The sequence below is a fragment of the Lissotriton vulgaris genome, chromosome 6 (genome assembly GCF_964263255.1).
Source record: "Lissotriton vulgaris chromosome 6, aLisVul1.2, whole genome shotgun sequence".
Classification (NCBI taxonomy): domain Eukaryota; kingdom Metazoa; phylum Chordata; class Amphibia; order Caudata; family Salamandridae; genus Lissotriton; species Lissotriton vulgaris.
Genome location: NC_141694.1, coordinates 177,203,450 through 177,224,951, shown reverse-complemented (window position 1 = coordinate 177,224,951; position 21,502 = coordinate 177,203,450).

Here is a 21,502-nt window from a genome sequence, read left to right as displayed (position 1 = left end):
CAGCATAATCTTGCCTCTATGGGTTCTAGCAAAGATTTTAGCATATTGAATATTGCAGTGTTATTTAAGCTTGAACCAAACTCCTCCTGTGGTGGTGTTATTAATGAATTACTCAAGGCTCCACTGAGTTCCAAAATTTCTTCCAGACTTTGATCGATTATAGTATCATCTGGGAGGCTCAGTGGCAAACCGGGCTTCTTGGGAAGTGGGCCCTCTGTAGGGCTCGGTGGAGTGACTAGCGGTTTTTCAATGTAAGGGGGATTGGGCAGAGTAATGACCTTCTTTCCTTTCGGAATAGATGATTTGATGGCTTTGCGTTTTTGCTTGGGGATTGCCCCTTCTAACCGGCCCCTTTCTTTTGTGGTGACTGAAGAGTTACCGATATTCGATTCGCTAAGTTGCGTTACACTCTCGGTCAAGATGTTAAGGTCGGGTGAAGCCTCCAGATCCTGGGCAATATTTGAGGCATCCAAATCCCCGTTACCTCCTGGATTATGTACTAGGACCTGTATGTCTGTCCGGGGATCAGTTTTTGGTGTCTGAGCCTGAGCAATGAGGCCAAGGGAGGAGCGCTTGGCCATGGCCAGGTCTTGGGAGACTCTCCTGTCCATAAGTATTATCCCTTCATCAATTAATGCATGTGTACAGGTGATGAAATCATCCAGGGTCCCTGTAAGTTTTTTTGCTCCTGCAGCAGCCATGCTTCTAGTTTCACGGGCGGACATTACCCGTGTATGCTAGAAGAGATGACGACCCTTGGGAGCTATATGTGCTCAACCTAGATTTGTGGCCCAGCCCGGCCTCCTCAGGCCTCTGAGGGCCACAAAGGGCCCGCCCTTTGCCCGGGCTTAGCCCCGGGAGTCCCGCTCTGGGAAGGGCTCGCTTCCTTTGAAGCCCCTCCTGTCGCGTATGCCGCGTCAGGGAACGCGCCGCCGCAAAGGCTCACGGGAACCGTAGTCCCGGTGCGGCGGCGCGACTGGCGGAGCTGGTGAACTGGCGGTGCTTAGCCCAGGGAGAACTCCTGTTGGAAATGTCCTCTCCGCTCACGCTCCTGGCAAGGTAAGCCTCTCTTTCCTTCGCTGGTTAGGTCCCCTCTGTGAAGTCAGATGTTGCATAAATGCCCAGATACTTAAAGGCTTCATCAGTGACTTGCAGTGGACAGTCCGCAGGCAGCAGCGGCGGCGGGCCAACCAGTACGTACAAAACCGACTTGGACCAGTTTATCCTGTATCCGGATACCCTACCGAATTTTGCGCAAACATTCAGTAGCTCCAGGATGGATTTTCTAGGAAAGGTTAGGTATAAAAGTACATCGTCCGCATACAGAGATATGAAATCCTCCCAGGTATCAGTCCATTGGAGCCCTCTGATAGATAGTTGAGTACTTTTAGTCTTTAACTAGCAGCCCGCCCCGGCGTTGCCCGGGGCAGAAGGGGGCTGGACGCAGCATCGCAGCAGGAGTGGCACAGCAGAGTGGCCGTTTTGTTGGGCCTGGCCGCTTCTGCCCACGCTTTGTTTTCCCCGCCGTCCCAACTTTGAAGAAAATGCTTTTTGAGCACTCAGTGTTTATGGCCCCTGCCCGTCGTTGGTCCTGACTGCTTCTGCCCACGCTTTGTTTACCCCTACCTCCCGGCTTTGAGGAAAATGCTTTTTGAGCACTCAGTGTTTATGGCCCCCGCCCGTCGTTGGTCCTGGCCTCTTCTGCCCACGCTTTGTTTCCCCCTACGTCCCGACTTTGAGGAAAAGGCTTTTTGTGCCCTCAGTGTTTATGGCCCCCGCCCGTCCCTCGGTGCGCACCCGCGGATGCTTCTCTTACCTCTTCCGCCGCTCCTCCCTGTGCTGCTGATTTTACCTCTCCACTGCTCCTCCGCTTCTCGCCACTCCGTAGCTCCTCCCCACGCTCATGCCCACCGCTGTTCCTTGGGCTCCTGTACGCCGCTCCTCCCTGCGCTGCTGATGTCAGCACGCACGTCGCGGCCGGCCGGCGCTACTTCAAAGGGACTACTTTTTTTTTATCGTAAATTTTTTAAATAAGGTATATATATATTTTTTATATAGCCTATTTCCTTCTGCTTGGCCTGACGTTTTCAAACATGTATTGGGTGTTTGGATTGGTGGTGGAGTTTTCGAGTTTACCTGGCTCAAAGGTCACAGTTCTCTCTTTATAATAGCAGTATAGATTATTCATGTATGTATTTAATGGCTTAGAAACCATGCCAGGCTTTTACAGTATTATTTTATAATACTCTTCTTGCTGTACGCATTATACTTTACAGCCAGTATTATGATTGTAGCAGTTCATTTCTTCTGCATGAGAAAGAAGACTGTTCAATAAATACTTTTTTTGAAAACGCCGTCTCTCTGTTTCTCTGCACCTCTGGTGAAACGAAGCATGCACGATTGGATAGAGACCTAGTAGATATAAGTCCAACGTCAAATCTATAGGATATATTATAAGTATGGGCGAATTTTGCGGATTTGCGGTCTGGGAATTTGCGCGAAAAGGCAAAAAAATGTACGAGTTAGTGGACTTTTCTGAAAACTCGCCACCGCGCCGAAAGGCACCAAGGTCCCTCGGGTGAGCTGTCCATCATTGTGAGCAAAGGACGCGAAGACATTGCATACCCAGTGTGTGTGTGGCGGGCCAAACGGGCGGGGCTTCCATGTGAGTTCAAATGCCCCTTTAAGGGTCAGAGACCGTTCAGAGCAGAGATGAGAAGGAAGCAGCCTCCTGGTCACAGGAAGTACACGGGGATTGTGGTAGAGAAACTCGTGGATGCAAAGATCTCCATCAAGGATTACATCTAATTGTAGGCGGTAGAGATATGGGGAGGAAGCACACCTGCCTAGCCTCGCCCGTGCTCACTAGTTGTTTGGGCTGATTATAATGCGTGACTGAATTTGAGCTTCAACTCGGGCACTTGCTTTATTTATATAATTCTATAAGTGCTTCCTGTTGAGGTTTAATTTTTGTGACAGGAGCATCGTGCCAGAATGAATCCCGCCTGCATTATCCACAAAGATGCTGCAAAAAAAAAAAATCCGCCCGAGCGAATTTGCGGATTTTTCGGCAAATTCGTGCGATTTGCGGATCGCGAAATTGCTGAGAATCCGCAAAATACGCAAGCGGAACAGATTTTTCGCCCACCCTTAATATGTTATTTCAATGCGCAGAGCCTATTGGGAATATAGGAACTATACTACAATATCAGATGTGCAAAGTGCTTGCAATAAACCTTTTGTAAACTATATGAATAGAGCAGTATGGGCCCTTCTTATCAGTCAAGTACACATAAACCTGGCAAAGAAAACCTTTTAGTTTTAATGCACATCAGCAAAAACTTTGATTGTTATTGGTGCAATGATAGGGTATCATTACCTCTGAATTACTGTAAGCTAGAGGATATATTTTAAACGCTCCATAATGAACAAAGAAGTTAAAAAAAAAATATAAAGAATGGAAAGTAAAAACCACTGCAAATATACAGATTTGGCCCACCATACCTGACAAAGTGGTGCTCTTCTTTTTTGCAGATGTTCTATTTGAACAGGGAGATTCTGACACTCAAATTGCAAGGCGGACAAGCTAACAATGACATCAAGTATTGTGATTTCATCAAAATCAACTTCAGGTGGCGTTGCTTCTTGGGATAGTGGCCCACATGCATCAAGCATTTTTGGAGTCGCAAACGGTGCGATTCCTCAAAATCGGCCGTTTGCGATTCCAAAAGTGCTGTTTGGGATGCATCATGCTATTTTAGAAATCGCAACTTTTTTGCGATTTCTAAAATTGCGATAGCATATAAGAAATCGCAATTTTGCGATTTCTTAAATGCTATGCATCATTTCCAAAAAATGTGCGATTTTTCAAATTGGAAGTGCAAATTACCACGAAGTTCAACTTCGTGGTCATTTGCGAAATTGTTTAAAAATGCACAAAAATGCATATTGTGTAAGTGTCTGGCAGATTTCTCCTCTTTCGGAGTGCACTGTACCCTTGATGCTCTTTGTTTCGTAAAGGTGTTTTGTTTTATTTAACACTCTCAAGTCACTTAGATGTTTGGACGAGCACTGTTTTTATGTAATCACAATTTTTTGTGAAACCCCAACGTGTAACGGACAGAGTTAACGCGTTGTGGCCAATGCTGTGTATAACAAGCTATCTGACAAACATGTTTTTTCCTAACAGCAGTTTAAAAACATGTGTTTTTCGAAAGCATACGAAATGAGGTCATAGTAGGTTTACGCACATGATCAGAGACTATCAACGTAGATTTAATCTTACAAGGGCTTATAATGTGGACGCTTTTGTCTGTCTGTTTACTTTTACAGATTTTGTCGTTTCTCTTACAATGAGGAGGAATTTGGGGAAGAATCTCCTATAAGGAGCATCGACAACTCCAGGTCGTATCGTTCCTTGTGGCCACTCTTTAGGTCTGAACGCTTTAGGGTGCTCCGACCACAGAGTGGTATTGTGTTTTTTATTTGGTCCTGACGAATGCTGAGCTGATTCATGGCTCGTACAGCAGAAACATGTTGACCGTATTTTTTCACTCTTCTTTTTCACACAATTAAAGGGACTCACTGGTTCAAATTTACATAACCGTTTAAAAGTCCTGAAAAATTACTAAATTTTTCGCACTTTGGTTTTAACAGAGTTAGAGCTACCCTCTTATTAAAATAGTTTTGAGGAGTAGTCCATACTCTTTTTAACGCACTTTTCACTTTCTCTAGCAACTAAGGAGGACCCGATGAAGACAACTGGCTACCAGCTTTTAGCTGGGGCCTGAGGGTCCTTTTAGCTAGATCTCTGTACACGTGCACTCTATCATTCCTACTATATTAACAGTCTCTTCTGACGCTTCAATATACTAATAAAATACTCTCTGCTCACTGCGTCTGATATTTATATTGACACTCTTTTGTTGTTTGGCAGTTATGTTTTCACTACCCCAGCAATTTAATTTAACCTACTTCCATGGAGTACTCCTGAGATATGGATTCAATTTCAGCCTCAGTCTGAACAATCCTTCTCTTCTAAACTTTCTAGAAGTAACTGAAATACTGATATTTCTACCAACTTTTTCAAGTGTGATTCATCACCTTGATATGACTGATCTTTCAAAAGGGCTCGGTGTCCTCCATCTAAACCTGCCTAGTGAATAAGTATATTTGTAATCAGAAGTCTCTCATTCACTTTAAGGTGACTATATTTTATTGTAAAATCTGCCCATTCACAATTTGATTTTGAGTGTTTTCATCATTTTGTATGTGCCCTAAACCCTCTCTTGCATGGTGTGCAGTCCATAAGTGCAATTAAATAGGTAACCAACATTTAGGGTAAAATGTGTTGCATTTGTATGTCTCCCGCACTGCTATGTAACACGATTCCTTTGGTTTCAGTGGCACAGCAGGGTTCAAATGTTCATTAATAAAACTGTTGAGTCTACCAACATAAGTAGCTGCTAAATGAATAGGATAAAGGCCAAAGATTGCTTCTCTCAGAAGTACGCATCAGTGGGCACCAGGGGCCTTGTAGGTGTACACCAAGGTCACCCGCTCTCCATTGGCGAGTTTGTCTGTAGGCCATGGACTCATGTGACAATTTTTTTGTTTTGCAGGTGCTGTGCTTGTGAAATCTATTGTAATTTATATAAATCTTAAAAAGGGGCTTATATCCCGCCCTTGCCTTTCATTGATTTGTGTGCTTGCCACTACTTTTTGTTTGATTCTATTGGCTGTAGGATACTATTTCCTGTTGGTCCTAGTGTGTTTCTCCTATCAGTATTCCATGGCCCAAGTACTGTTTTCATCCTCTTTGGTGGAACTTCATTTAAGCACCTCTGTGTGCTTTGCGTGAAGTAAAATGCTCTGATTGCAATGCACACTCACCAGTTCCCCCGAGACCAAAGCAGGGACCCACTCTAGTGCTCCCTTGTGAGCAGCATACTCACCAGTACCCCCAGGGCTGAAGCAGGAACCCACTCTAGTGTTCCCTTGTGAGAAGCTCATTCACCAGTACCCCCAGGGATGAAGCCGGGACCACCTCTAGTTAACGATTGCTTCGGCAGTTGCTAGAGCATATCACACCTAGTCACATTTATATTATTTTTAAAGTCACTGTAGAGAGCTTTCTTAGTAGAAAGCTTTCTTAGTATGCTCATATGGCAGTGTGCTCCTTCGGTGGCGCCGCTGATGTGTTCCTGTATGCTGAGGGCTTTATCAAGTATTATTCTTCGAGATTTGGTAGAGTCAATGATGTGTGGAAGACAGTTGAGCGTCGTAAGCTGCTTCATGTATTAAGTGATAGTAGCGTTCATTTTGGGAGGGAAGATAAGGAGGGATTCCGTTTTGATGGAGTTTAATTTTAGATGATTGGAAGTCAACCAGGATTGGGTTTTGAGTAGGGTCAAATTGAGTGCAATGATATCTTCAGGGGCGGATATTTTCAAGTACAATTGGGTATCATCCACTTACATGTGATACAGTATATTGGATGATTGGAGCATTTGCATTAAGGGCTCCATAAACAAGTTGAAGAGTGTTAGTGAGAGTGTTCCAGTGAGGGAACCCCTGAGTGATCGGAGTAGAGATGGAGTGGGAGTATTGATGTTAATTCTTTGCGATCTGTTATGAAGAAATGAGGTAAACCAGTTCAGAACTGATCCTGAGAGACCCATTCTTTGTTCCAGTATATCCAAGAGGTTGTCATGCTTGACCATATCAAAAGCTGACAATAGGACAAGGAAGATTAGAAGGCATTTTTAGAGCATCATCCATAATGTGGGTAATGTCCGTTTCAATGCTATGACCCTGGCAAAAGCCCAATTGGAATTGATCAAGAAGCTGGAGTTGATTAATGTGGCTACAGAGTTGGACATGGACACATTTCTCTAGCAGTATTGATAGCGTGGGAATGGTAGCAATTGAGGGAAAGTTACTAAGGTTGTCTTACTCAGCAGAAGGTTTTTTAAGAATGGGCATAACCTGGGCAGCCTTTAGACAGTCAGGAATCACCCAATGCTGTAAGGAGGCATTTACAACCTTGGTCCAAATTGGAACTAGGGACCTCTTCATTTCATTGAAGAAACTGGGTGGTAGCGGGTCATTGAAGGGGTTGGAGGGTTTTAGTGTAGTAAGCATGTTAAGTATCGAGATTTGGTCAAAGGGTGTAAAAAGGCTCCAGGAGGTGCTATTTTTGGGAGTGTACCCTGGAACAGGGGGTGACTGGGGTGAGGGAGGGGAAGGGTCTGTCAGCGGGTTCATCAATGTCTGGAGATCATTGGCAATCTTATCCATCTTTCTAATGAAGAAGTCATCACCGTTTGGCTGTGTGACGGAGGCCATTGGCGAAAGAATAGGAAGATTGTTGAATTGTAGTTTAATTAATTCAACAATCTTTTTTGGCGTGTTTCTGGCTTTATCAAGTTGATTTTTGAAGAAGATTGCTTTAGTGCTCTTAATGTGTTTATTGTATGTGCTCCTCCTAGCTCTCAGGAGCACAAGGTGTTAAAGAGATTGCCAGTCTCTCCAGGATTGTTTGGCTAGTCTTAGATTGCTTTTGTGTGTATTTAAACCCTCGTTGAACCAAGATTTGGAGTCTTTGGTGGACCTTCTTTTTAGTTGTAAGGGGGCGATAGCATCCAGAAGGCTCGATATGGAGTTGTAGTGCTGAGTGGGGTCATGAACCCCAGACGTTAGAGTAGGAGGAGGTAAGCTCATGCTTCTAAAGGGATATAATTTCATCCAGGTTTGCATTTCGGATGGATTGTTTCCTATGCCTAGGTTTCTTGGGCTGAGCTTTTAGCTTAGTCCACGGTTCCATGATGCGGAAGGAGATGTAGTGGTGGTCAGTCCAGTCACGTGGGACAATGAAGTCAAGTTGAATGAAGTTGTGTTTAGAGATAATAAGTTCCAGGATTGCGTCCAGATTGTGAGTGGGGGTGTCACATACGTGAGTCATGTTAAGGTCTACTGGGAAGGTTTTGAGGCTATTCACTGCAGGGTCATTATCGTCATTTCAGTGAAGATTGAAGTCACCGAGGAATATTTGTAGACAGTGCTGATCCACATTTGAGGAGAATGTTTCTATAATTTGTTCAACAAATGGGACGTTATCACCCAGCGGTGATAGAATGTGTACAAGGTGCATAGAGGCCTGCTTGATATGTCTATTCACATGTATTGGCAAGATGGTAGAGTAGCAATGAGCGATTGTTTCACAGTAAGGCTGTTCATAAATATACAGGCAATCCCTCCACCAGGTTTCATCGCTCTGCCAAGTCTGATGATGTTAGGGCTAGGAGGGATTAGGATGTCCAGGACTGGACTTGAAGACTCCTTAAGCCAGGTTTCCGTAAGTATTACAAGGTTATGGTCATGCACCAGGATAAGATCAGCGATATCCGCGGTGTGTTTCAAAGTAGATCTACAATTGATAAGTATGCATTTCAAGTGGCTAGTTGAGACAGATGAGGTTTATTGTGGGATGAGAACTTGTTTGAGGTTCAAGGTGTTTATAGTATTAGGGTTGTGTCTGGGTATTCTGAGAGGATTAGGGGGTTAGACTGAATCTGGAGTTGTTTACCCAAATTGACTGTATGAGTAGAGTTATAAGTAAGAAGGAGGGAGCGAATGTGAGAATCTGTTAGGGAGATCTTAAATCTACAGGGTGTGGAGGTAGCATTCGGTCAGATCTCCACCTTTGGAGGGGGAAAATAGCATAGGGCACTGAGGATCTGCTTGTGCCCCCCGCCGGGACCATGACCACATCTGGCGCAGAGACTCGCTCGAACTTCCATACCTCGGATATCAAAAACACGGCTCCTCTGTATCTCCGGCCATCTGCATACGAAAGGTCTCCCTCCCTATACATTCATGGTCCTGGTAGCCATTGTGCTACCCTCAACTGTCCTAGGCGCCTATCAGGCACTGTTGGACTTGGCCCTTTTTGCAGGGTCATGCCTAAACTTTTTGCCTTCCTCCTGTATTTTGTCTGACCTGTTTTTGTTGGTTTTATGACTCTGGGCACTCTATGACTGCTGATCAGTCCTAAAGTGCATAAGCTCTCCCTATTGTAAATTTATGTATGGATTAGTGACTCCATGATTGGCTGATTTGGTTTACTTGTCAGACCCTAGTACAGTGCACTGAGTGTGCCCAGGGATTGTAAACTAAATGCTGCTAGTGGGCTTGCAGAACTGCTTGGCCCACCTACAGAAGCAGCCTGTAAAAGTGTGTTTCATGTCCGCCATTGCAGAGCCTGTATGCAGTCTGGTACTGCCATGTTGACTGTGCAAGTGCACCCACTTGCCAGTCCCTAAACCTTCCCTTTTCTTCATATCAGTCACCCTTATGGTAGGACCAAGGGCAGGGTGCATTGTAAGTATAAGGTAGGACAAGCCCTGATGAGTGTGGCATGTCCTAATAGAGAATTACAGCTATTTTCTTTTTTCACTATTGCAAGGCTACCTGTTCCCCATAGGCCAGAGTGGGCTGTTAGATTATTGCATGTTTATAATCCTAAATGTCTCAGAGAACATGGTATAAATTCAAGTTTAGTATGCCTGAACTCAAAATGATAAAATACAAGTTTTAGTGAAGTTGGTTTTAACATTCTGTATTTGTAAATACCATTTTTAGAAAGGATGTATTTGCTTGTCTAACTATCCAAAGCCTGCCTCTGCTAGGTTGGGTATTCCTTCGTCTGGCTTTGTGAGTGAGAGGGCTGGGGGATTCTAAGAGACAGGATGAGTCAGCCCAGTGGTGAATAGAGAGATCTGCATCTAGATAAGAGGAAAGAGTTGCACCTGAACCTTGAATAGGCTGTGCCTGCCTTCCACAATGCTGGCTCTACCTCCTAGGGAGCGGCTGATGTCTCTGCCCTGCACAATGAAAGAAGAGAAGCAGTCCTGTCAACAAAGTGCTCCAGGACTGTACTTGCCTTCCACAATGCTGGCTCCACCTCATGTGGGGCGTCTGGCGTGCCTGACCTGCACTGTGAAAGGAAAGGAGAAGTCAGGTAATCAGAGTGCTTCAGAACAGGTTTGGACTGGGCAAGGGCCCCTCTCCCCTCAGAGAACAAAAGATTTTGGTGTATAAATATTGTGACCCTGATCCCATGAAATTAGATAACTTTTGGACTACAAGAAGAAACTTTTACTGAGGAGAGGAACCTGAAGAAACTGAGGAGAGACTATTCCCAAGCTGAAGTGCTGCTTGGGGATTGGCCTGCACTGTTTGCCTTAATGCCAAAGGAAGGAGAAAGGAACTTTGTGTACTTTGCTTTCAACTTGTGAAGGATATCCAAGGGCTTGGAAAAGAGCTGTCGCAACTCTGAAGGAGGGTGTCGCCGCTGTAACTGTTGCACTGCACCGCATTGAGAGAAGAGTGCCGCAACGAAGCGGAAGCATGTCACTGTTGTTGCTGCTGGCGTCGCAACTCAGAAGCAGGGTGTCGCCGCTGTAGCTGTCGCACTGCACCGCATCAAGAGAAGAGTCTTGCAACAGGGTCGGAGCGTGCCGGCATCGCTGTGCCTGCCGTCACAACTCCGAAGGAGGGTGTCGCCGCTGGAACTGTCGCACTGCACTGCATCGAAGAAAAGCGCCTTGCATCCCAGAGAAGCGCGCCGCCGTCGGAGCAGCTACAGTCACATCGTGGATGTCACCGCTGTAGTTGTCGCAAAGCACAAAGCAGGGACCCACTCTAGTGCTCCCTTGTGAGCAGCATACTCACCAGTACCCCCAGGGCTGAAGCAGGAACCCACTCTAGTGTTCCCTTGTGAGAAGCTCATTCACCAGTACCCCCAGGGATGAAGCCGGGACCACCTCTAGTTAACGATTGCTTCAGCAGTTGCTAGAGCATATCACACCTAGTCACATTTATATTATTTTTAAAGTCACTGTAGAGAGCTTTCTTAGTAGAAAGCTTTCTTAGTATGCTCATATGGCAGTGTGCTCCTTCGGTGGCGCCGCTGATGTGTTCCTGTATGCTGAGGGCTTTATCAAGTATTATTCTTCGAGATTTGGTAGAGTCAATGATGTGTGGAAGACAGTTGAGCGTCGTAAGCTGCTTCATGTATTAAGTGATAGTAGCGTTCATTTTGGGAGGGAAGATAAGGAGGGATTCCGTTTTGATGGAGTTTAATTTTAGATGATTGGAAGTCAACCAGGATTGCGTTTTGAGTAGGGTCAAATTGAGTGCAATGATATCTTCAGGGGCGGATATTTTCAAGTACAATTGGGTATCATCCACTTACATGTGATACAGTATATTGGATGATTGGAGCATTTGCATTAAGGGCTCCATAAACAAGTTGAAGAGTGTTAGTGAGAGTGTTCCAGTGAGGGAACCCCTGAGTGATCGGAGTAGAGATGGAGTGGGAGTATTGATGTTAATTCTTTGCGATCTGTTATGAAGAAATGAGGTAAACCAGTTCAGAACTGATCCTGAGAGACCCATTCTTTGTTCCAGTATATCCAAGAGGTTGTCATGCTTGACCATATCAAAAGCTGACAATAGGACAAGGAAGATTAGAAGGCATTTTTAGAGCATCATCCATAATGTGGGTAATGTCCGTTTCAATGCTATGACCCTGGCAAAAGCCCAATTGGAATTGATCAAGAAGCTGGAGTTGATTAATGTGGCTACAGAGTTGGACATGGACACATTTCTCTAGCAGTATTGATAGCGTGGGAATGGTAGCAATTGAGGGAAAGTTACTAAGGTTGTCTTACTCAGCAGAAGGTTTTTTAAGAATGGGCATAACCTGGGCAGCCTTTAGACAGTCAGGAATCACCCAATGCTGTAAGGAGGCATTTACAACCTTGGTCCAAATTGGAACTAGGGACCTCTTCATTTCATTGAAGAAACTGGGTGGTAGCGGGTCATTGAAGGGGTTGGAGGGTTTAAGTGTAGTAAGCATGTTAAGTATCGAGATTTGGTCAAAGGGTGTAAAAAGGCTCCAGGAGGTGCTATTTTTGGGAGTGTACCCTGGAACAGGGGGTGACTGGGGTGAGGGAGGGGAAGGGTCTGTCAGCGGGTTCATCAATGTCTGGAGATCATTGGCAATCTTATCCATCTTTCTAATGAAGAAGTCATCACCGTTTGGCTGTGTGACGGAGGCCATTGGCGAAAGAATAGGAAGATTGTTGAATTGTAGTTTAATTAATTCAACAATCTTTTTTGGCGTGTTTCTGGCTTTATCAAGTTGATTTTTGAAGAAGATTGCTTTAGTGCTCTTAATGTGTTTATTGTATGTGCTCCTCCTAGCTCTCAGGAGCACAAGGTGTTAAAGAGATTGCCAGTCTCTCCAGGATTGTTTGGCTAGTCTTAGATTGCTTTTGTGTGTATTTAAACCCTCGTTGAACCAAGATTTGGAGTCTTTGGTGGACCTTCTTTTTAGTTGTAAGGGGGCGATAGCATCCAGAAGGCTCGATATGGAGTTGTAGTGCTGAGTGGGGTCATGAACCCCAGACGTTAGAGTAGGAGGAGGTAAGCTCATGCTTCTAAAGGGATATAATTTCATCCAGGTTTGCATTTCGGATGGATTGTTTCCTATGCCTAGGTTTCTTGGGCTGAGCTTTTAGCTTAGTCCACGGTTCCATGATGCGGAAGGAGATGTAGTGGTGGTCAGTCCAGTCACATGGGACAATGAAGTCAAGTTGAATGAAGTTGTGTTTAGAGATAATAAGTTCCAGGATTGCGTCCAGATTGTGAGTGGGGGTGTCACATACGTGAGTCATGTTAAGGTCTACTGGGAAGGTTTTGAGGCTATTCACTGCAGGGTCATTATCGTCATTTCAGTGAAGATTGAAGTCACCGAGGAATATTTGTAGACAGTGCTGATCCACATTCGAGGAGAATGTTTCTATAATTTGTTCAACAAATGGGACGTTATCACCCAGCGGTGATAGAATGTGTACAAGGTGCATAGAGGCCTGCTTGATATGTCTATTCACATGTATTGGCAAGATGGTAGAGTAGCAATGAGCGATTGTTTCACAGTAAGGCTGTTCATAAATATACCGGCAATCCCTCCACCAGGTTTCATCGCTCTGCCAAGTCTGATGATGTTAGGGCTAGGAGGGATTAGGATGTCCAGGACTGGACTTGAAGACTCCTTAAGCCAAGTTTCCGTAAGTATTACAAGGTTATGGTCATGCACCAGGATAAGATCAGCGATATCCGCGGTGTGTTTCAAAGTAGATCTACAATTGATAAGTATGCATTTCAAGTGGCTAGTTGAGACAGATGAGGTTTATTGTGGGATGAGAACTTGTTTGAGGTTCAAGGTGTTTATAGTATTAGGGTTGTGTCTGGGTATTCTGAGAGGATTAGGGGGTTAGACTGAATCTGGAGTTGTTTACCCAAATTGACTGTATGAGTAGAGTTATAAGTAAGAAGGAGGGAGCGAATGTGAGAATCTGTTAGGGAGATCTTAAATCTACAGGGTGTGGAGGTAGCATTCGGTCAGATCTCCACCTTTGGAGGGGGAAAATAGCATAGGGCACTGAGGATCTGCTTGTGCCCCCCGCCGGGACCATGACCACATCTGGCGCAGAGACTCGCTCGAACTTCCATACCTCGGATATCAAAAACACGGCTCCTCTGTATCTCCGGCCATCTGCATACGAAGGGTCTCCCTCCCTATACATTCATGGTCCTGGTAGCCATTGTGCTACCCTCAACTGTCCTAGGCGCCTATCAGGCACTGTTGGACTTGGCCCTTTTTGCAGGGTCATGCCTAAACTTTTTGCCTTCCTCCTGTATTTTGTCTGACCTGTTTTTGTTGGTTTTATGACTCTGGGCACTCTATGACTGCTGATCAGTCCTAAAGTGCATAAGCTCTCCCTATTGTAAATTTATGTATGGATCAGTGACTCCATGATTGGCTGATTTGGTTTACTTGTCAGACCCTAGTACAGTGCACTGAGTGTGCCCAGGGATTGTAAACTAAATGCTGCTAGTGGGCTTGCAGAACTGCTTGGCCCACCTACAGAAGCAGCCTGTAAAAGTGTGTTTCATGTCCGCCATTGCAGAGCCTGTATGCAGTCTGGTACTGCCATGTTGACTGTGCAAGTGCACCCACTTGCCAGTCCCTAAACCTTCCCTTTTCTTCATATCAGTCACCCTTATGGTAGGACCAAGGGCAGGGTGCATTGTAAGTATAAGGTAGGACAAGCCCTGATGAGTGTGGCATGTCCTAATAGAGAATTACAGCTATTTTCTTTTTTCACTATTGCAAGGCTACCTGTTCCCCATAGGCCAGAGTGGGCTGTTAGATTATTGCATGTTTATAATCCTAAATGTCTCAGAGAACATGGTATAAATTCAAGTTTAGTATGCCTGAACTCAAAATGATAAAATACAAGTTTTAGTGAAGTTGGTTTTAACATTCTGTATTTGTAAATACCATTTTTAGAAAGGATGTATTTGCTTGTCTAACTATCCAAAGCCTGCCTCTGCTAGGTTGTGTATTCCTTCGTCTGGCTTTGTGAGTGAGAGGGCTGGGGGATTCTAAGAGACAGGATGAGTCAGCCCAGTGGTGAATAGAGAGATCTGCATCTAGATAAGAGGAAAGAGTTGCACCTGAACCTTGAATAGGCTGTGCCTGCCTTCCACAATGCTGGCTCTACCTCCTAGGGAGCGGCTGATGTCTCTGCCCTGCACAATGAAAGAAGAGAAGCAGTCCTGTCAACAAAGTGCTCCAGGACTGTACTTGCCTTCCACAATGCTGGCTCCACCTCATGTGGGGCGTCTGGCGTGCCTGACCTGCACTGTGAAAGGAAAGGAGAAGTCAGGTAATCAGAGTGCTTCAGAACAGGTTTGGACTGGGCAAGGGCCCCTCTCCCCTCAGAGAACAAAAGATTTTGGTGTATAAATATTGTGACCCTGATCCCGTGAAATTAGATAACTTTTGGACTACAAGAAGAAACTTTTACTGAGGAGAGGAACCTGAAGAAACTGAGGAGAGACTATTCCCAAGCTGAAGTGCTGCTTGGGGATTGGCCTGCACTGTTTGCCTTAATGCCAAAGGTAGGAGAAAGGAACTTTGTGTACTTTGCTTTCAACTTGTGAAGGATATCCAAGGGCTTGGAAAAGAGCTGTCGCAACTCTGAAGGAGGGTGTCGCCGCTGTAACTGTTGCACTGCACCGCATTGAGAGAAGAGTGCCGCAACGAAGCGGAAGCATGTCACTGTTGTTGCTGCTGCCGTCGCAACTCAGAAGCAGGGTGTCGCCGCTGTAGCTGTCGCACTGCACCGCATCAAGAGAAGAGTCTTGCAACAGGGTCGGAGCGTGCCGGCATCGCTGTGCCTGCCGTCACAACTCCGAAGGAGGGTGTCGCCGCTGGAACTGTCGCACTGCACTGCATCGAAGAAAAGCGCCTTGCATCCCAGAGAAGCGCGCCGCCGTCGGAGCAGCTACAGTCACATCATGGATGTCACCGCTGTAGTTGTCGCATTGTGCGGAAGCTTCACGCATCGTGGGACGAGAGTGTTGCAAGTGGAGCTGCTGCCGTCGAATCGCGGAACAAGGGGGTCGCCGCTGCAGTCCACGCATCGAACCGAGAACTTCTTACATCCCCGGAGAAGCGTGCCGCATCCAGAGGATCTTCACATCTTTATTTCTTTGTACCTGAACTTTGCCGCATTTCCCTCGCTGCGACATTGCTTGTCGTGGAAGTGCAACGCAACCTAAGGTACATTGACGCAAAATGTTGCATCTTAAAAACTGAACTGAACTAAGCTAAATCTACCATCTTAAAGTAACAGTATTGTGTATTTTGGTTGTTTATGGTCTTGTGGTAAATCTATATAAAGTCTACTTATTTTGTATATAAAACCTTTTGTGGTGCCCATCTGTAGTGTTGTCACTGGGTTACTGTATGTGGTCACAAATGCTTAACACACTGCATCTGAGATAAGCCATTCTGCTTGTGCCAAGCTACCAAGGGGGTGAGCAGGGGTTATTTTAGGAGTGTAATCCCCTTATTCTGACTAGAGGCAAGGGTCCCTATTTGTCACAAGTGCTTACCTGTGCCAACTAGAGACCCCCAAATCTAACATTGGTGGCAGCGATGGGACTCTGGACTTGCATTTGTGATTCTTGTACAGTAATTTATGAACACTACAAGTGAGTGCAGACCAAACGCAACCACATATGTTTTTTTCTGTTTTATGGTGTCCTCCTGAAGGTATTTTTTTACTATGGCTCTGGTTAGTTATTACAAAATGGAACTCGACTTCTGGCACATGTTTGTCTACACAATGAAGGAGCTACATGTGTTTTGCAAGGAAAGGGGGCTGCCTGTGAAGAGAAGGTCCAGGGAGGATCAAGAGACATCCATATTTTAGTATGAGTTACCCAGCAGGAAGGCAACACTACCAGTTTAGTCTGAGAAGGAGGAATTCCCTGAAAGTGAGAGAGAAACAGAAAAAGATCGCTGGTTTCTGGATTATTAACAGAGGATGAGATAAATTGACGAAGAGCTAAGAGAAATTGATGAGGGTCAGAGGGCCTTAGCCCGAGAAGAAGAAATTTGGGCAGCTCAGAAAGTGAGCTTTGCTGAGTTGGAGGTGGAGTCTTGCTCAGACGTGGCAGCAAAATTGAGTTTTATAGTGCTGAAGGAGCAGTACATACATCCAGATATGTGGCGCCTGACTTGAAGGAGGGGGTTAACATACACCAGAAGGTTCAAGGACACAAGGTAGATCCAGTAGTGTGCAGTGTCCCTGAGGAGAATAGGGTAACTAGCGCAGGGGTTCATGGTCCTAGTGAAGGAAGGGACACTCTACTGACTCTAGATGAAAGGTGCAGGGAGAGGGGTTCCACCAAGGTTGAAGTCCTGCTATGTGAGTGTGAAGACCGCCTAGAAGAGTGTGGGTTGAATGGCAGGGACAGTCAGATGCTGCTCAAGACCTGGATCTTCACGCTCCCTGACGACTGGTCCAATGCCGCCATTTAGCCTCCCCCACTCCCCTCTATGACTGGAATCAGGACCTTTAGCGCCATGATGCTCCTTCCGGAGCGACCGCTTGCGCTTTACAAATACCACTCCAAATTCCAAATTCCAAATTCTTGCCCATTTCAGGAGAGTGGTGTGGAGTACGTGTACGAGGCACTGGATGGTGAGGTGAAGGATAGTTTGATTAACCCCTGTGGGGGGCTCTCTGATCCAATTGTGGGAGAGCATATTGTAATTCCCTATTTTCCAGAGTTATGCCAACACTTGTTGGAGAGTGAGTTCTCTTACTCCAGGGAGCAACATTGGAGGCAGACATATTTGTGAATTCCAGATGGTCTGGAGAGGCATTTGGGGGTGATCCTAAGAAGAGTGGCTCAGGTATCTTCCAACCCAGAGTGGTGGAAGTGGTTCAGAGTAGCCCAGCTAGGTCCCGTTGTAGTGGGAGGGGTGTGGGGGCTTCCCGAATTTCTCCTTTCATGCCTGCAAGTTGTCCAGAACTCTGCCACGCGAGCCATCTTCAGCCTCACTAGGAGAGCCAGTGCCAGTACTCTGCTCAAATCCCTCCACTGGCTCCCAATCAGACAGCGTATTGTTTTCAAGGCGTTGACAATGGCCTTTAACACATTGCACGGCCTGGGTGCCAGGTACCTTGGGAAATGGCTGACGTTTTACCAACCTTCCAGATCACTTAGATCTTCCACCTTGGCCTTGGCCGCCGTACCAGCCATTCAGCGCGCTCGGTGTGACAGACGCTCCTTTAAACGCCTTGCTCCTCAGTTGTGGAACGCTCTACCCCTTTCCCTTAGAACCAATGGCAGTTTGTTGGCCTTCAGGAAGGATCTTAAGACTCTGCTTTTCTCTCAGTAAGTGCTTTTGCTCTCCTCTTTTTTCTCTGTGCCACTGATGATCTAAAGCGCCGGGACACTCTTCGGAGTTGCTGAGCGCTATAAACATCCCCAATATAACATAACCTCCTGTCTCAGTGGAGAAGGAGTGAGTGTGGGGCTGTGTGTCCCCAGGTGCCCAAAACCCAGTCTCAGAGCCTGGATGGTTCTTTCAGGGAACACCAGGTGGAGAGCCTAGGCTGTCTTGATGGGCCGTCCGTAGAGGGGATCCCCAAGTGTCTGGTGAAATGGGAGTGCCTGTAAGCTGGCCTCCATCAGTTATGGTGTCTGGCAGTGCCGCTCCTAAGTAGAGGGTACAGAAGCCCAGATTGAGGGTTTGAGAGGGGAAAAAGTCCCCAGTGGAGGAACCAGTGGGTCAGGGACTAGCCGGGAGGCTGCGTCATCAGTGAATGACCATGGTGACACCACTTATGTCCAGGGGGATCTTCGTGTACTGTCATCTGGACAGGGGTTGGGAGATCTGCACCAGGCAGACTGTCCCACGACACATGAGTTATGTGTCACCCTCAGGGAGAGCATGCGTGCTCCCAAGGAAGTCCTGGTTTTCCAGGCAAGTGTTCAACCACAAGATTTGGTCCCTGGGTTGGGAAGCCAGGTTAAGGTGTTGTCTGACCTGGAGGAAGGGGGAACTGTAATCAGTGTCCTGACCGAGGTTGCTACTAGGGGTACCACAGGTGGTAGGGTGCAGTTCTCTGGAAGGGGGAGCAGAGGGAGAGAGTCCTCGCCTCTGACTCGGGTTCAACTGGCGGTTTTAGAACCTAGGTTGGAGGGCCAGGTTCAGAGTGTCCCCCTGACTTGGAAGCCCAGTTGCAGGATAGAACCCCTGAACTGGTGTGTTAATTGAGCAGGACACCTGCTACAGGCACCCTGACAATTCTGGAAGGGTACAGAGCCCCAAGGAGTAGGACCGGGTGTGGGAGAGCCCAACCCAATCTCTGGTCCAGCCACCAGGTAAAGACCTGGGGCTGGTGGGTCAGTGTCAGGATGTCAAACCTGACCTGACAGGAGGGAGAATGGACAAAGGGTGCCAAGCCCCTGGGGTTACTGCCCCCGCTCTCTCACGCCACAGAGGTTTGAGAGCCCTGAGAGTCATAAGGCCCGGGTCTCACTCCTGACTATTGTCAGTGGCCACTGTGACTTACTGTCTGGAAGTGATCATGAGTTGAGAGTGGAACGCTTTCCTCCATTTAGCTCTTCTTTTTTAGTATAAGAGAAAATCATTCATTGTGGAACCCCTTTTCAGGCAGAAGTAGGGGTTAGAGATTAAGGTTTCTTGATAGGCTTTAAGAATTCTGTGTTTGAGCTGTTTAAATGCATTTTTTGGTTAGGTTAGGTGGGTATTTGATTGTAAAAGCAGTGAGGCCCAGTGGCAGCAGCTTTGAATGAGGTGACCTCAGTGGGGTGGTATCCATGATAAAGAGAGATAAAGATGCTCAGCATAGGCGAAGATTTTGGTGGGCGTAGCTACCCCCGCGCCCAGCTTAAAGAGATGGAGTGCGAACAATGCAGCAAGTAGCAGAGAGAGATGCTCCCAATTGCCCCAACAGCAGCACCGGATCACCTTATTTATTTATTTATTTTGAGATTTGTAGAGCGCCTGGTGACCCGAGGGCATCCCCGCGCTATAATACTGTAAAATCCAGGACAGGCGAAAACCAGGAACTATTTGGGGAAGAGGAGGGTTTTGAGTTTTTTGCGGAAAAGTGCGTGGCTAGGTTCCAGACGCAGCAGGCGAGGAAGGGCGTTCCATGTGGAGGAGGCCTTAACCGAGAAGCGGCGTCCACCGGCACGCGACTTCTTGAATCTTGGGACTGTGGCCAGATGTTCGTTGTCCGAGCGAAGGTTTCTGTGGGCTTTATAAGGGGTAATCATATCTTTGAGGGCGGCAGGTCCAACCCCATTGATGAGTTTGTGCGTGATGCACATGGCCTTAAACTCCACTCGCTGGCGGACCGGAAGCCAGTGCAGAGATTTGAGGGCCGGTGTGGTATGGGCTCTGGGGGGAAGGTTGAGAATGAGTCTCGCCGCGGCGTTTTGTGCGCGCTGGAGTTTGGCCAGAGTGGTTTCAGGAGCCCCGAGGTATGCGGCGTTGCCGTAGTCCAGGCGTGCTAATATGAGCCCTTGCTCACCTGTAGAAGGTCGCACTTTAACCAGTACAGGTGCAATTCTTTGGCCGTTACAATATGACCATCCCATTAACCATATCAGTCTGGATGATAACAGAGTAGTCCTATCACAGTCTCTATTATCAGATCACCTGATGAAGGTTCCCTTCCAATTGCCCATTAAACAGTAAAAGGTGCAATTCTTTAGCCAATACAAGATGGCTGCCCCATTAACAATAGCAGTCTGAATGGTATCAGAGTAGTCCTACCACAGTTTCAATTACCTTAGGTGAGACTCCATTTTAACATGGTGCTGTCCTGTGTGGAAGGGGAGAGGAGAGGAATCCCAAAAATGGCAGGTGGCCCGATCCATGGAGCCCCCTCCATGAAGAGAGACCTGCACTCTCCCACGTCTCTGTTAGATGCCAGTGAGTAGGCCCCAGCTGACCTCACCTGCAGCTTCTGCTCACCAGTAGTGGAGTTATTACTGGCAGGGAGATCAGACACCAGGTCTGTGGAGGGCCTGGGCAAAGGGAGTAAGCCGAGCTCATCACACAGGTCCCTCCCCCCACCGGTGTACTGGGGACCCGACAACGACTGGCGCCAATCCTAGGCGGCCTGGAGCAGCGTGTCTGTCATTGTACCTTCACCAGATTGATGGACGCGGGCCAGTGATGCAGTGACCAGCCTTGGGGGCCGCTAGAGTGTAAGCAAGCAGATCAGTGGGCTCCTCTAAAAGTGCAGCGTGTCCGCTGCCCCGATACACTGCCTGTGTATGTGGTGGGCATGGACCGGGAATGTCAGCAACATCTTGGGCCGCAAGGATGGAAGTTGACAAACGAGAACGCTCTCTGGCCATGGTAGAAAGCGCAGCGTGTAAACAGCGGGACAGCATCCTTCGAGATAAATCGCTGTGCAGGGGAACCGCGGGAAATCTTCATCCCGTATGTAGCGCATCTGCTGCACCGTTACACTGCCTGCGTATGAAGTGGGCATGGACAGGGGGTGCCAGCAGCAGCCTCGGGCTGCAAGGAAGGAAGCCGGCAGACCAGTGAGCTCTCCTGCTAAGGTCAAGAGCATGGCGTGGCAACAGCGGGACAGCCGTCTTCAAGCTGCAGCAGAAAGAGGCAAGAAAAGTGTAGAAAGGAGCCAGTAAGGTGCAGAAAAATCCAACAGAGGAGCAAAAAGAGGCTAGAGAGGTGAAAAAACAGGCAAGAGAAGTGCACAAAGAGGCAAGAGAATTGCCGAAAGAAGCAACAGAGGTGTAGAAAGAAGCAGGAAAAGTGCAGAAAGAGGAAAGTGAGATGTCAAAACAGGCAAAAGAGACAGCAGGGGTGCAGGAAAGTGCAGAATGAAACAACAGGGTTGGAGAAAGAGTCAAGAGATGTGTAGCATGGAGCAAGTGAGGTGCAGGAAAGGTACAGAAAAAGGGAAGACAAGTGCAGAAAGAGACAACAGGGTTGCAGAAAGAAGCAAATGATGTGCAGAAAGAGGCAACAGAGGTGGAGAAAGAGGGAAGATAATTG